We start from the raw sequence: 15,502 nt of genomic DNA, 5'->3' as shown, positions 1-15,502 counted from the left end.
AGAGGAGTGTGCTTTAAACAAAGAATGAAATGCCACATAACAGAAAGATGGGTGGTTCTAAAATAATTGGAATGAACAATAGATGCTCTATAGCATATGGACAAGCAAAAAGATTTATTGGAATATTTTTGCTGCAGTACAACCCTAGAGGTTCTTCTCACCTTGTCTCTAGAAAATTCAGGTAGCTCACCTGTTTCAGTAATGAGTGGGACCCAATGGCAAGAGATCAATGAAATCTGTGGTGTGACTAGCAGAAGGAAAGAAAGAAGGATTTAAGCAACCTCTTCTGAGATGGCAGTTTGTGACCTACCATGGCAGGAGAGTCAAGAGGCTAATTCACTTAGAAATGTATCCCACTATATGCAATGGTGTATTTTAATCTCTAGCATGTGCCTTTATGATTGCAACCAACATCTATTGATTTCTTTGACCTGTTTAGCATTTGCATTGGTTAAAAAAAAATAGGATTCCCTAAAGCTCAGAACCATACTTTAAAAAATTTTTTTTAATAGGCCTAGATAACAACAAAAAAAAAGTTTTCTTATTGACTATAACTTTCAATAAATCTTACTGGATGGCAAGTGGGATGGGAGGACTACAAAAAGTGTGTGAGCTGGGATTTTGTCTGGGGATGTAAGGGTGAATTACATAGTCTGTGACTTTTGTTGTTGTAATCTATATAGATTAGTTTTTTGCAAGTATAGTAATACTTTTGCAAGTAATACTTTCGTAATACATTTGCAAGTATTTTTTGCAAGCAGTTTTTTGCAAGTATAGCTATCCATAATGTGACTGCCCAACTAAATGCACATTCAAGCTTACTGTCAAGTATATCTTCTAGAGCATTTCCAGATGGAGCTTTTACCTCGCTTCTCCTCTGGAATTATTATTGTTTTATTATTATTTTTACATTTATATCCCGCTCTTCCTCCAAGGAGCCCAGAGCGGTGTACTACATACTTGAGTTTCTCTTTCACAACAACCCTGTGAAGTAGGTTAGGCTGAGAGAGAAGTGACTGGCCCAGAGTCACCCATCTAGTTTCATGGCTGAATGGGGATTTGAACTCGGGTCTCCCCGGTCCTAGTCCAGCACTCTAACCACTATACCAGGCGGTAGTGCATTCACATATCAGCCTATCACATATCAGAGGGTGTGCATTCACATATCAGCCAGATTTACCCTGAAGTCCCTGTGAGCTATCAGGGAGCACTTCACACACAATTTGGGTTTTTCATCGTGCATTAAAGTGTAGCTTGATTTATATCTGGAGTTTTTAAAAATCCACTTTTCATGTCAGTTTGTGGGGGGCAAATTCAAACTCGCACTAAACCCTCAGTAAAACCTGCTGTCTGGAAATGCTCCTGGAAAAGGAGAAATGCTGAATGATGAAAACAGAAGAATGTCTTCTGGAAACATGTCATTGACTTAATCATGCATACCCAAACTTGGGCTTTTAAGAGCGTGAGTGTTTTCTGCCTGGGGCATACCCAAACTAGGTGTGCGCGGACTGGTTTGTGGTCAAACTGGTCCACCATGAACAGGGCAGTTCAAGTGAGTCAAGTGCAAACCACTCCCAACCTGTTTGAGGTTGTTCATTGGTTTGACCAGACCAGCCAGTCAGTCAACAAACCGGTTTGCAGAGCGGCAGTTCAGTCTGAATTTGGACTGAACCATTGCATGAGGTCCGTGCACACCCATAACCCACAATTCATCAAAAGCTCACAGTTAACAAGCAGTGATTGTCTATATAATTTGGTGGCTTCATAGCACAAGGAAACAGAAGTTCCCTTTCGAAAGCAGTTGCTATCACACTTCCTGAAAAGAACTCTCCTGACATCTGTATGGATTTTTTTATCCATATTGTGTGTGAAGTGCTCCCTGATAGCTCACAGGGACTTCAGGGTAGATCTGGCTGATATGTGAATGCACACCTTCATTCCGGAGGAGAAGCGAGGTAAAAGCTGCGTCTGGAAATGCTCTAGAAGACATACTTGACAGCACGCTAAAATGTTTTTTTATGGATGGTATCAGTAGAAAAACTATAGAATGAAACTAATTACCAGTTCTCTATTCATCTTCTAATAACTGGACAAATGAAGTGGATGCCCATGTCTTTTAAACTAGAAGCACCAATGGGAGCTTCTCTCCTGGGGCAAGTTGTAGTAGCCACGGTAGGCTGATCCAGATCAGGACCATGGTGGAAACAAAGGGCTGAAGCCCTCCACACACACCAAATCCCAGTCCAGAGTGGATCCTCTACAGAACATGCTTAATGTAATGTTTCAATCACATGCTTAATGCTGTGTTCTTCTCAGCATGACATCGTTCAAGGTGTTCAGCTGTTTACTAATTTCTGAGACAGCACTACGTCTTGAAAATTAACAGGCAGCTGCCTACTACAAAATCAGCACTAAGTTTTGCAATAGGCAACTGTGTGAAGAGGGCTACAAACACTGTTGCTCTAGCCACACATTATGTTCAACACTTGTACAATGAGTGACATAGGTTCAGGTTGGTACACAGGTCTAGTTACATGTTAAGTTGTAGCATGCATTTGTGGAGCTTGTACCCAGGTTCACTTTTTAAATGAACACAGGCACAGTCATTTATACAAAAACATGTATCATCTGTATAGTCATACAATGAAATGTCAAAATAGGGCTTATGCCTTATGAAAGAATGCAATGTGAATACAGCATCCACTGAAAGAGACTAGGACAGAGACTCCCAACCTGTGGTCTTCCAGATGCAGCTGAACTACAATTCCCATCATCCCCAAGAACAGTAAATTGTAGCTGGGAATAAAGGGAGTTGTAGTTCATCAACATCTGGAAGACCACAGGTCTAAGACTTGGGAAGCTGGCTGATAACATTTTGCTGCCTGAAGTGGAGCACCACCAAATGGCAGCCCTTCGTAAGAACATAAGAACAGCCCTGCTGGATCAGGCCCAAGGCCCATCTAGTCCAGCACCCTGTTTTGCACAGTGGCCCACCAGATGCTGCCGGAAGCCACAGGCAGGAATTGAGGGCATGCCCTCTCTCTCCTGCTTTTACTCCCCTGCAACTGGTACTCAGAGGCATCCTGCCTCTGAGGCTGGAGGTGGTCTATAGGCCTCCGACTAGTAGCCGATGAGAGACCTCTCCTCCTTCCCTTGGTTCAATTTAAAGATATGCATGTGTGTTCAGAACAAGAGGTATTAAAATCAAATGAGACATTCTGCATTCTTAAAGAATATGTTTCAAGGAGACAGGAACCATCCATCCTTAGTGACAAAAGAAGAATGTTGCAAAGTATCCCATTCTGGATGTGTTCACAAATACTGGAATGTACGAAACCGGGTCACAGATCTGTAGTAATGCAATATCATTTTCTCTGTGTGTTATGCTTTGGAAATATCGGAATTCAGCTAGAAGTTTCCTTCTCCCATTTTAGATAGCAAAGCATTGGAGTTCTGAATGTCAAGCTGTGTTTTTAGCATCAAGGACTTGGGAGTTTATGAAAAAAATATTATGCAGGTTTCAATGCCACTGTTTATTCAAGGGAGAAAGTCCAAATTCTTGTATTACATATCTTATTTCCTTAGAACTGAGGTATTCTGAGGAGTATTAGTCTTATCAGGGAAGGAAGCTGCATTTTGGAGCAAGAATACATTCATGAAATTCCACACAGGTTTTCCATTGGCTGCAAAATTCCTCACACTTTCCACTAACATGATTTATACTTAATTTTGTAGCAAGCCACTTTGCAAAAATACAGTTGCAGGCTGCATATTGTGCAAACTCTGATAAATAAATTCAGTGACAAATGACTCCTTTGACTATATAGTAGGAGCAGCAAACAAGGGCAGTAGGGAGAGACTATAAAAGGGGTACTAGGAACGGTGGAGTGGCTGGTGGGGCAGTGAAAACGAGAGGCCAGGACTTGTGCATATGTGCACATGCTATCCACACGCATGTGCAAAACCGGGCTAAGGGAACCCAGCCCGGTTTTGCATGTGCGTGTGTACCGCCAGGATCAGGCCGCTCCTGGCAACACCATGGTGGCAAACCCGCCTATGAAGCCTCCCTTTAAAAGGGGAATAAGGGAGCAACCACTCCCTTAACCTCGTTTTCTGGATCATCTGTCAACCATGGCTGCAAGCAGCTGCAGCTAGCAGACTTGGGGAGTGGGGCCCCATAATGCACCACACACTTGCATGGTGCATTATTGGAGCTCTGGGGCAGGGCAATGCAAGGTGACATGTCCCGGCACCCTGACCCTTGGAGCAGCCGGCAGCAGCTGGTGCCCATCTGGGCGGGCAATCTGCCTGCCCAGGCAGGCAGGCAGAATGATAGTCTGCAGGGAGGTAAGCTCTTTAGGGCTTCCTCCCCACAAACCCTGTAGCCCTTTCTCACTGCTTGTGAGAAAGGGCTTGCTGAGTCTAAGACGGAAGAGCGAAATCCAAGATGGAGAAATGAACTACAGTTTTACTCCCTGCCTGTGGTATTTGGGCAAGATGCCGTGAGTGCAAAACAATAAACAATAGCCCCTCTGTGGCTTGGAGGTTGGACATGTGCAGTAGCTATAGAAATGTATCTAGTCTAATGTACCACGGTGTAGCTAGGGGAGAGGGGGCCCGTGCTCACTCCTCTCCCCGGCAGCCCCTTGAGGTGAGGGAGATAATGGAGAAAATAGGAAGGGGTGGAGCTGGGGGCCCCTCAGGAGCTGGCAGGGCCCGGGTTCTTTGAACCCATCCACTCCATTATAGCAACACCCCTCGAGTGATTGGTCAATGCTGGTCTAGAGATGTACAAAGTATGAGTGCACATTTCGGGCCTTTGTATTTGCATAAATGATAAGCCTTTGGTATATAATCTGTAACCACCATTTTGTGGAGCTCTTTCACCTCGTGCCTGATGCCTGCCTAGTACCATTGATCAATAAAGCTTTGAATCTGATGGAACGGTGAGGCCTCTGAATATAAGCAAGCCTAGCCGGAGAGTTCTCCTACAGTCTCCAGTTCTGTTCCTTCCATGGTGAAGGAACACATGTACAGGCAAGAGCAGGATCATGGCAGCAGGCCGCATCCCCAATCTTCACACATTCAATTGAATATCTACTTGGTATCTGCACTGGACACAGCCAGGGTGATGTAATAGTTAGCCTGGGGCTGGAGAGACCTAGGCTCAAATTCTGATCAAACAAAATGTTCAGCATTGTTATGAGGATAAAATAGTTAAGGGGAGGGGGGATAACTATGTATGCTACTAGAGTGTGCACGAAATGAATTTTTCAATTTGTTTCAAATTCAAATCAAATTCCAAAAATTCCTTTCAAATTAGAATCGAGTACAAATCTCCTGCTAACTGGGCAAAGAGGCACCTTTTACCGTGGTGATTCTCTTTATTTAGCAGAGGGAGAGTAACTGGCCCTATCCACCCCCAGCACAGTACCTCCAGTGACTGTTGCTGGTGTCTTCCTTGTGGTTTTTTTAGAATGTGAGCCCTTTGGGGACAGGGAGCCATCTTATTTATTTATTATTTCTCTGTGTAAACCGCCCTGAGCCATTTTTGGAAGGGCGGTATAGAAATTGAATAAATAAATAAATAAATAAATAAAAATAATAATAATTAGCAAGTGCCGCCTTTGTAAAGAAGCAGATGAAACAGTGGACCACCTAATCAGCAGTTGTAAAAAGATCGCACAGACTGACTACAAACAAAGGCATGACAAGGTAGCAGGGATGATACACTGGAACATCTGCAAAAAATACAAGCTACCTGTAGCCAAAAATTGGTGGGACCATCAAATTGAAAAAGTTGAAGAAAATGAAGATGTAAAAATATTATGGGACTTCCGACTACAAACAGACAAACATCTGCCACACAATACACCAGATATAACTGTAGTCGAGAAGAAAGAAAAACAAGTGAAAATAATCGACATAGCAATACCAGGGGATAGCAGAATAGAAGAAAAAGAAATAGAAAAAAATCACCAAATACAAAGATCTACAAATTAAAATTGAAAGGCTGTGGCAGAAGATGACCAAAATAATCCCCGTGGTAATTGGTGCCCTGGGTGCAGTTCCAAAAGACCTTGAAGAGCACCTCAACACCATAGGGGCCACAGAAATCACCATCAGCCAATTACAAAAAGCAGCTTTACTGGGAACAGCCTATATTCTGCGACAATATCTATAACAACCGACAATAAAATTCAGCCATCCCAGGTCCTTGGGAAGGACTCAATGTCTGGATAAAACAAAACAGTCAATAACACCTGTCTGACTGTGTAAACAAGAAATAATAATAATAATTAGAAAAAATAACAAAATACAAAGATCTACAAACTGAAATGGAAAGGCTGTGGCAGAAAAAGACCAAAATAATCCCAGTGGTAATTGGCACCCTGAGTGCAGTTCCAAAAGACCTTGAAGAGCACCTCAACACCATAGGGGCCACAGAAATCACCATTAGCCAATTACAAAAAGCAACTTTACTGGGAACAGCCTATATTCTGCGACGATATCTAGAACAACAGCAACAACATTGACAATAAAATTCTGGCATCCCAGGTCAATGGGAAGGACTCGATGTCTGGATAAAACAAACTAGTCAATAACACCTGTCTGACTGTGTAAATAAATAAATAATAAATAAATAAATAAATAATCTGGTCCAAGTATTCAATTCAAATTTGAATTGATTCAACCTTGGTTTGGCACCTTTTTTAACCAACCAGGGGGGCTGCATTTTTTTTTTAAAGGTGCCACACAACTATCAAATCAAATTCAAATCAATTTTTGAAAATTTGATACAAATTGAATTGCCCTTTTAAGGAGTGATTCAATTCAAATTTGAATCACTCAGATCACCCAGATTTAAGTCAAATCTATTCAAATTCAACTCAATTTGCACATCCCTATTTGCTGCCCTGAGTTCCTTGGAGAAAGAGTAGGATGAAAACACATTCAATCAGTGATGGTGTACTGTATGTTCATATGTCATGAGAACAAGGTTTCTGTTGTATTTTGATATCTCACCGTGTAAAAATACAAATACAACTGAAGATATTAGCTCACTTCCACAGGTGTCTGGCAGGCTAGATTTCCTTTGAAGTGGGGCAAACTGTAGAAGAATATCATTTCTAGTACAGGCAATTACTGTACTGTACTGTATACTCATCAGCTTACAACAGAACAAGAAAAGTAATGCCATTTAGTGCTGATAGGAAACTGGCATTAGTGGCATTATTGTATAAAATATGTTACTACTACTACTACCATGGATATTTATATAGCACTTACATTTATATACCGCTTTATAGCCGGAGCTCTCTAAGCGGTTTACAATGATTTAGCATATTGCCCCCCAACATTCTGGGTACTTATTTTACCAACCTCGGAGGGATGAAAGGCTGAGTCAACCTTGAGCCCCTGGTCAGGATCGAACTTGTAACCTTCTGGCTACAGGGCAGCAGTTTTACCACTGCGCCACCAGGGGCTCTTACAACTTTTCATCCAAATAAACCACCCATATACCACTCTTCATCCAAATTTCTCAAAGAGGTTTACATAGAAAAATAAATAATACATAAATAAGATGGTCCCCTGTCCCCAAAGAGCTCACATTCTAAAAAGAAATATAAGGCAGACACCAGCAACAGCCACTGTGTTGCGGTTGGATAGGGCCACCCCCTGCTAAATATAAGAGAATCGCCACTTTAAAAGGTGTCTCTTTGCTCAAGTAGCAGGATTACCAAGTTTAAAATGGAGTGGGGGAGCTTATACCCTGTTTTGGAGATCTTACATTTCATTTTTTATGCAACCTCCAGAAGCTGCAAAACGTTTGTATGACCTCCAAGGAGTTCAGAGTGACACACATGATCTCCTTGCTGTTTTCCACTCACAACATCCCCGCAAGGTAGTTAAACTGAATGAGTGTGACTGGCCTTAGGCCATACAGTGAGCTTCATGGATGAGTAGAATTTTGAATCGGGGTCTCCCACATGGACACTTTAACCACTACACAGTCCAACCACTACCATATTGCTGGTTGGAATAAGGAACCTTTTGGGAACTTTTGAAGAACTATACCTTTGTATAGAGAAGCCCAGAGTAAAGGATATAACAAATGACATTTGTGTAAATATGGTAAAACCTCCTAAAGAAGCATGGGCCCCAGTCCAAAAAGTATTCTTGTACCTTTTCTTAAGTGCTTTCTTGGGCAAAACCATAGTTACGGAGCATAATGAAAGAGCATAATGAAAGCATAATGAAAAATGATAGTTACGTGTCAAGTGTAAGAACAAAAAAAACCCACTTAGCTTGACTTCCTTTCCTGGAACAGTCTGTTATATCTACAGCAGCAGGAGCAATGTACATTTTCCAGGAGCAAAGCTTACACATGAGAGAGTAATTCTTCTGGGAAAGCACCCTTTCCTCTCTGCCTCCATTGCAAAGTCTTTCTCCTTGTCCTGGCCATCACTTGGCTACACAACTGCAACTTCCTTCCTTCTTCGCTTGTCTGGCCTTGCAACTGTTTCAGGAAACCTCTTATGAAATCACACATCCACAATAATTTCCTAATGCTTTTCAAACATCTAGACCTTGTTTTATCTTTCCATCCTTCCACTTTCAAGTAAGAAAGCATGAAATTTAAGAGAACGTTTTCTCTGTTATGAGCCCTGCCGACTACTGAGATCATCTGAGGAGGACCATCTGCATTTGCCAGCTCGTCTGGTGGCTGCTCAGGTACGGGCCTTCTCCATTGCCACCCTGAGGCTTTGGAATGCACTTCCTGGCCAGATAAGAGCCTCCCCATCTCAGACAGCTTTTAAAGGGGCTGTTAATTTATTCATCCAGGCTTTTAATTAGACATATAGAATCCATTATTGTTTTTAATTTTTTTTTTAAATTTTGCTTTAATTTGTGTTGTTTCATTGTTAGCTGCCCAGAGATATGAGTTTTGGGTGGTTGTCCGGCAAGGCCAGCTGTCCTTACCTCCAAGGACGGAGTGGTGAGGGGGTCCGAGGCAACAGGGACAGATGGCGGCTGGGAAGAAGCAGAGGAAAGACTGCCAATGGGCAGTGACCCAGCTCCAGTGGAGGAGGGTCAGAGCCCTGAAAGGGCCAAAGGGGAGGCACAGGAGGATAACATCAGCAGCACGCTCCCCGAAGGGAGGGGGTCTGAGCAGGAGGAGGGAGAAGGGGGAGAGGCATTGGCAGCAGCTGTAAAGGGTAGACAATTACAGGGAATAAAGAGGGTTTTGGCCCTGTAATTGGGGACGGGCGATGCATAGTCCATGAAGAGGCATATAAGGAGCCGGCCAGGGATGAGAGGCTGGCTGGTGGAGAGTGTCAAGGGACCCTGGAGAGGGGCAGACACAAGGAACAAGCAGCCTGGGATGCAGGAGGCACAGGGTGATGCTCAACCCCCTTCCCTGTCCCTGCTCTGAGGCCAGACCCGATAAGCCCAGTCAGGCTTGGTAAAGGGGACAGGGACGTGTAGCTGGATTGCGGTATATAAATATACTAAATAAGTAACTAAAACTGTATTCTCTGCACAAATCAAGATTTGGAGGGTTGAGAAGATGGGTCCAAAGAAAGGAGAAAAAATTAACATTCTTCCCTTTGTCCTCACCTTGTATAGGTGAACCACCACTTTCCTGAGTGGAAATACCTTGTGGAAACCTTGTGGGAAAGAGTTCCAGAACAGGAAAGAGCTATTCTCTGCTTTCTATATTCCACAAACACTCACGTGTAATCACGCATATTCATATGGTTTCAGAGGTGGCCTAATCCCCCCAGCACCTAAGGCAGTGCAGGGCAAGCAGCCACTCACCCTGGCCTTGCACTTCCATTTCCCACAGAGCACAGTTTGTGCCACTTTCCCCCATCTCCTACCTTGGCTTTTCCCATCACATCCCCAAAGGTGTGCCAAGCGTGCCACTCTTTCCCCTGGAGGTCTCTTTCTCATTACTCATTGGTGTGCTGGCAGGGATATCACAGACACCTTTATCTTCCTCCCACTTCTGCTTCAGACAATTGCAAAAGACTGCGGGCAGAAGGAGGTGTGGGAAAGGGGAACAGAGTTTTTGGTATTGCTGAATAGAGGGGAATAGAGTTCTTGGCATTATCTTGCTCTATACTTCCTTCTCATCCCTTTTCAGCTTCTGAAAATGCCTGAAGTAATAGCGGGATGAGGAGGATGGCAGCGGCAGCTGGAATACTATCACTGAGTAAGGTTAGGGAGTTCAAGGAAGTGGCAAGCTGGCACAGGCAGCTGCCAGGGACTATGCTGACTGAGGCGCCTGCCCCACCCAGCCTCATTAGAAGGCACCTCTGTGTTTTTTTTCCCTTCTCCTTCCACTGTCATGCTTTCTTTCATGTTGCTTAATAAGTAATGAAAAAATGTATACACTGCTTTTCCACCCAAAAAAGGGCCCTCAAGGTGGCACACCACAATTAAAAGAAGAAATACCATAAAAGGAAGCAGCCAAATAACACACCGTGAAACAACAACCTATTTAAGCAGCAGAGAAATCATGAACAGAATCTGCAAGAAGACCAGACAGTTGATCTCCTTTGCCCCATCTTTCTCCATATCTTGTTCTCCTCTCCTCCAGAAACCTTTTCCAAACCTATTTCTTCCACAATGTCTTTCCTAGACTACCACAGCTTTCCTATGTCTTCTGAACCCTGTTTATACCTTATTTGTATCCCATCCTTCTTGCTCCTTTCTAAAATTCTATCCTTCACTTTCATGGTTGGTTGTTTCCTGTTCTGCTTTTGCTTTGCTTTGTTCTCTGCGTTTGGGCAGAGATCTTATTTCACGTGTGTGTTCTGTGCCTAGTAGCTAGTGCATGATTGACCTAAGCAGATAGTTTAAAATAAACCTTCGCTCCCCCCCAACTTAAAACAAAAATGTAAGGCTAAATGGAGCACTATAATCTCGTCTACAGAATGAAGTGACAGAGTTCTGAAACAGCAGGATGTACAGTATCACTTAGAGCTGCAGATGGAAATATTATATTCGACTCTTCTCCTCTCCTGCAGCATAAAATGACTAACTGGCTGACATATTGTGCAACAATATGCATCTGTTGCATTCACACAGCTGTGCAAGTGCAATAATTATATAGAATGCCCATGGGGAATAATAGCCATACAAATGAGCAACTGCAATTGCATCATTTTTGCAACTACACAAGAGCACTCTTGTACAACTGTGTGAATGCTGTGTTACAACATGCCCTTAGTTTTGTGCAGAAAGTCAGCCTCCATTAGTAGAAAGCTAGTCCAGCAAGGAGTGGGTCTTGTTTGAACCTCTCTCCCAGATGCTCTTATTTTCAATTACTTTCAGTACAGGCAGTTTATTTTTTACTAGGGAGCAGAGGAACTCTTATGCTTGGACTTCCAGGCAGAAGTCCAGGGCCTCCACAACCCCAGGGAGAACCCAAATCCTCTTTAGTCTGTCCCAGGTGGTGTGGTTGCCACACCGCACCAGAAGACTGAGGGTGATCGTGACCCATACCAGGTGGCCGAGCGTGACCTCCGCTTTAGAGACAGAGATGGGAGCAGGGAAACAAATGTGTGCGGTGGGAAAACGTTAAGTAGCATGTTGAAATGTTTCTGCTTATGCATACTTGCGTAAATATACCTGTTTTATATTCTTATGTTCTCATAAGGTCAGTTGCTCTTTATGCCCTCGAGAAGCCTTGTGTTCAAAAGACTGTGTGTGTGGTGTGTGTGTGTGTATGGGGGGATGATGTTTAACTTGAAACAATATTCAAACAATATTCAACAATATTCAGGCTCCAAAATTACCTCGGTGCACCTCTGCTTGGGAAACCTGAAAAATGGCACCCCCCCATCATTAGTCTGAAATGGTTCAGCCCACAATATCATCTCCAGATTTTACCACCTCATTCTGCTGCTTGTGTATACCAGGTCTAAGAGGGAGCTTGATAAAGAGCACATCCTTTTTTATCTTGCTTTCCCGGACCAAGGTAGCAGAAATGGCATCTTGCAGTTCCCAACTTAGGCCACTGAAAGACATTGGCAAAAGCAAAGATTCAGAAAGATGAATGTGGACAGGCTTGAGACATAGTATACACGAAATTTACCAGAGGAAGTGTGGATGAATGATTTATTAGGCTTGGCAGCCTTTTCTTGGCTAGCATATCAAACAATGATCCATCAGTCATTTAAGAAATGGCAGCCATCACCACTGGGTTCTATTCTTGGAGCATTCTGAAGACTTAAGTATAACAACTACACAACAAAGGAACTGCGTCAACAGCTTAGTGTTCCAATAAATAAAGTCTTGATTTTTTTTGTGAAGGTCTCCCAATTAGTGGGTAGGGGATATGTTGAATAAGCTGTCTATTTTTAACTACGTACTACATCATTCTGGGTATCTTTAAAAAAATTTTTTTAATCTATACATGTTATAACTATTTTAAACAATGAGTTATGGCAGGGCTACATGTCGTCGACTGTCCAGCTATTGTTGGAGTAAACTGTCATCTTCACCAGACATAGATAGTCAGGGATGGAGGGAGTGGTACTCCAGCATCTAGAGGACGGCTGAAGTTGTGCAGCCCTGAGTTAGGGATACTACCTACCTACCTACCTACCTAAAGGCGCAGTGGGAAATGACTTGACTAGCAAGCCAGAGGTTGCCGGTTTGGATTCCCTCTGGTCTGTTTCCCAGACTATGGAAAACACCTATATCGGGCAGCAGCGATACAGGAAGATGCTGAAAGGCATCATCTCACACTGTGCGGGGGATGGCAATGGTAAACCCCTCCTGTATTTTACCAAAGAAAACCACAGAGCTCTGTGGTCGCCAGGAGTTGACACTGACTCGACGGCACACTTTACCTTTACCAAGCAGGTGGAAGAAGGGAGGGAAAGTGTTGTATTTACTTGAATCCAAGACTAGGTTTTTCCAAGTTTTTTAAATATTAGAAATCAGGAGGTCATCTTAAATTCAGGGTCCTATTCCTTTCTTGTAAATTCAGGCATAACCTGTATTTAGCATATACCCTTTAAGGGGGTCTTCTTAAATTCAGTGTCATCTTTAGTTTGGGCCAATATGGTACAGCACTGCGGGCAATAGACATTTCCCAGGCTAATGTGTAAACAAAAGTTCTACTTCTGTAAAATAGAGATTATGAGGATTTCTATGGTTAAATTATTTAAGCCAGGCCTCAACAAATTCTCTTTGGCTCTAGGAGTCTCAAAAATTTAAGAGCCAGACTGCCCTCTGCTGCATGCAGCAGGGTGGACTCCCTTGTTTGGTTACTTTTCTTCCTGGTCACATCCATTTGGATCAGGTTGCTCTCTCCTCCCTAGTCCTAGTCATGACTATCTAGCTCAGGCAAGCGATAGACTGATGTGACCAGGAGGAGGAGCAACCATCCACCCCTACCTTGCTTGCTCATTCCTCCTCCTGGTTGTGCCTCTCAATGCCCTGGCTCAGGCACCACACTTTAATTTCTAGGCACTATGGCAAACTGGTGCCTGGGAATTGTTGAGTCTTGGTTTAATAGCAATAGCAATAGCAATAGCACTTACATTTATATACCGCTCTATAGCCGGAGCTCTCTAAGCGGTTTACAATGATTTAGCATATTGCCCCCAACATTCTGGGTACTCATTTTACCGACCTCGGAGGGATGGAAGGCTGAGTCAACCTTGAGCCCCTGGTCAGGATCGAACTTGTAACCTTCTGGTTACAGGGCAGCAGTTTTACCACTGCGCCACCAGGGGCTCTTAAGCTGATTGGTTTATGTTGCCACCCTATCCCCCAAGGAAGTTCTCCTGGAAATTTAAGCAGGTCTGCCAACTTCATTCTTGTTTTGCTAAGATCTCTGCCAAAGCCACAGAAGCAAACGGCCTTTTGGAAGAAGGAATTTTTGGTGAGAAAGTATAGGGTGAGGAGTTAAAACCCCTCCATCATTCTGATTGGGGCTGCTACTTTAAATGGAAAAAACATGTACACCGGAGAAAATGAGAACAGGCTTATCAATGGCTACTAGTCTGGTGGCTATGGGCCACCTCCAGCCTCAGAGGCACTATGCCTCTCAATACTAGTTGCAGGGGAGCAACAGCAAGAGAGAGGGCATGCCCTCACAGAAGCGGATTTAGCCATGGTGGCAGCACCCAGCTAAGGTTTAAGAGGGTCTTTTCTAAGGGGCCTTTTCCTAACCCTACCTGAAGATGGCAGGGATTGAACCTGGGACCTTCTGCATGCAAAATGTGTGCTCTACCCCTCCCCTCAAAGCATGATTTGACTAAAATTGTGGGGAGACAGGTGATCGGGCTTCCTAATTTTATTATGGGCCTCTACCTTCCCTCCACTCCACTCATCATAAGTCATGTGCTGCTTGTGCATGCCATATAACGCATGAAATAGATTGTCATGGTCATGCAACTTCCATGACCCAAGTGTCTCCTTTTTTTCAAGCTGTGTAATCAAGCACTGATGGGCACCCTCCCATCACTGGGGTGGGGGGGATGCCCACAATGCACTGTATACTCACGCAGTGCATTGTGGGATTTCCAGGGGCTGGGATGACACATTCCCAGACAGTCCTCAGAGATCGTCTGTGGGGGAAGCTGGGCTTCTGCAGCCTGCCCCACCCGCCCAGTCGTGAGAATGACCTCATTATTTTGCTGTCCCTGTGAATTTTGTTTTTAATGGATAAACACAGTTCTCTGATTTTGATCGAGTCTTTGATGTGATTAAGGATATAGAAGGGCTGTATTTGTTTTGCTCCAGGATCTTCAGAGGCAACTCTGAAATTAAAGCATTCTGGAGGACAAAATCCTTCCTGTCCATACATCAAAGCTGTACTCCTTGGAATGTTTATGCTGTTAAGAGCTGTGGGCTATACAAGTGTATGCTGGGATCGTAGGAACATAAGTGAACTTCATTAGATGCTTTTCTAGACATTATTGAGGAGGGTGTGCCTTCTCTATTGTTCAAACACATTTCAAAGAACAAGTGTACATAACGCTATTTCCTCCAGGACAACTTTCAGTGAAGTCATGTAGGGTTATCCCAGATTTGTTCTTGGTTCTGCTTCCTACACTGCAAACTGTAATCTCTGTGTCGGACAGGGGCACTCTGAAGGAAGATCTCTAACATTCACTAATAGATATAGTGGAGGTGCCTATAGTCTTTTCCTCATTTTAACTGCCTTTTAATGGCAAATTCAAATGTACAGAAAGAGTTCATGGTATCATTTTTTCATTATGCAGGTAGGACAGCAACATCTGTACATGCTTCCCTGGTGTAAAAATGGAAAAACCTCCCTGCAGCTGAAATCAAGTATGTCACAGAAAGGGTATTCCTAGCTGTTTCTCCGATATGCTAACTTTGCATACGCAGAGGGTACTGCAAACATCTGCTCAGAGGCAAACGGATATGTATATACTGCTTTTCAACAAAAGTTGCCAAAGTGGTTTACATGTGTATAAATAAATAAAATGGCTCCCTGTCCCCAAAG

At 43.4% G+C, this 15,502-nt stretch overlaps 1 long non-coding RNA gene across 1 annotated transcript; it reads left to right on the top strand.

Annotated features, from left to right (window-relative positions):
* The first annotated feature begins 8,700 nt into the window (after positions 1 to 8,700).
* LOC128323081 (uncharacterized) lies at positions 8,701 to 15,286 on the top strand. Its single transcript, XR_008306167.1, has 3 exons — positions 8,701 to 8,736; positions 10,154 to 10,222; positions 15,255 to 15,286. It is a non-coding gene; the product is annotated as an uncharacterized LOC128323081 (long non-coding RNA).
* The last annotated feature ends 216 nt before the right edge of the window (positions 15,287 to 15,502 follow it).

This window comes from Hemicordylus capensis, chromosome 4 (assembly GCF_027244095.1).
Source record: "Hemicordylus capensis ecotype Gifberg chromosome 4, rHemCap1.1.pri, whole genome shotgun sequence".
NCBI lineage: Eukaryota > Metazoa > Chordata > Lepidosauria > Squamata > Cordylidae > Hemicordylus > Hemicordylus capensis.
This window is presented reverse-complemented; position numbering and strand designations above follow the sequence as displayed.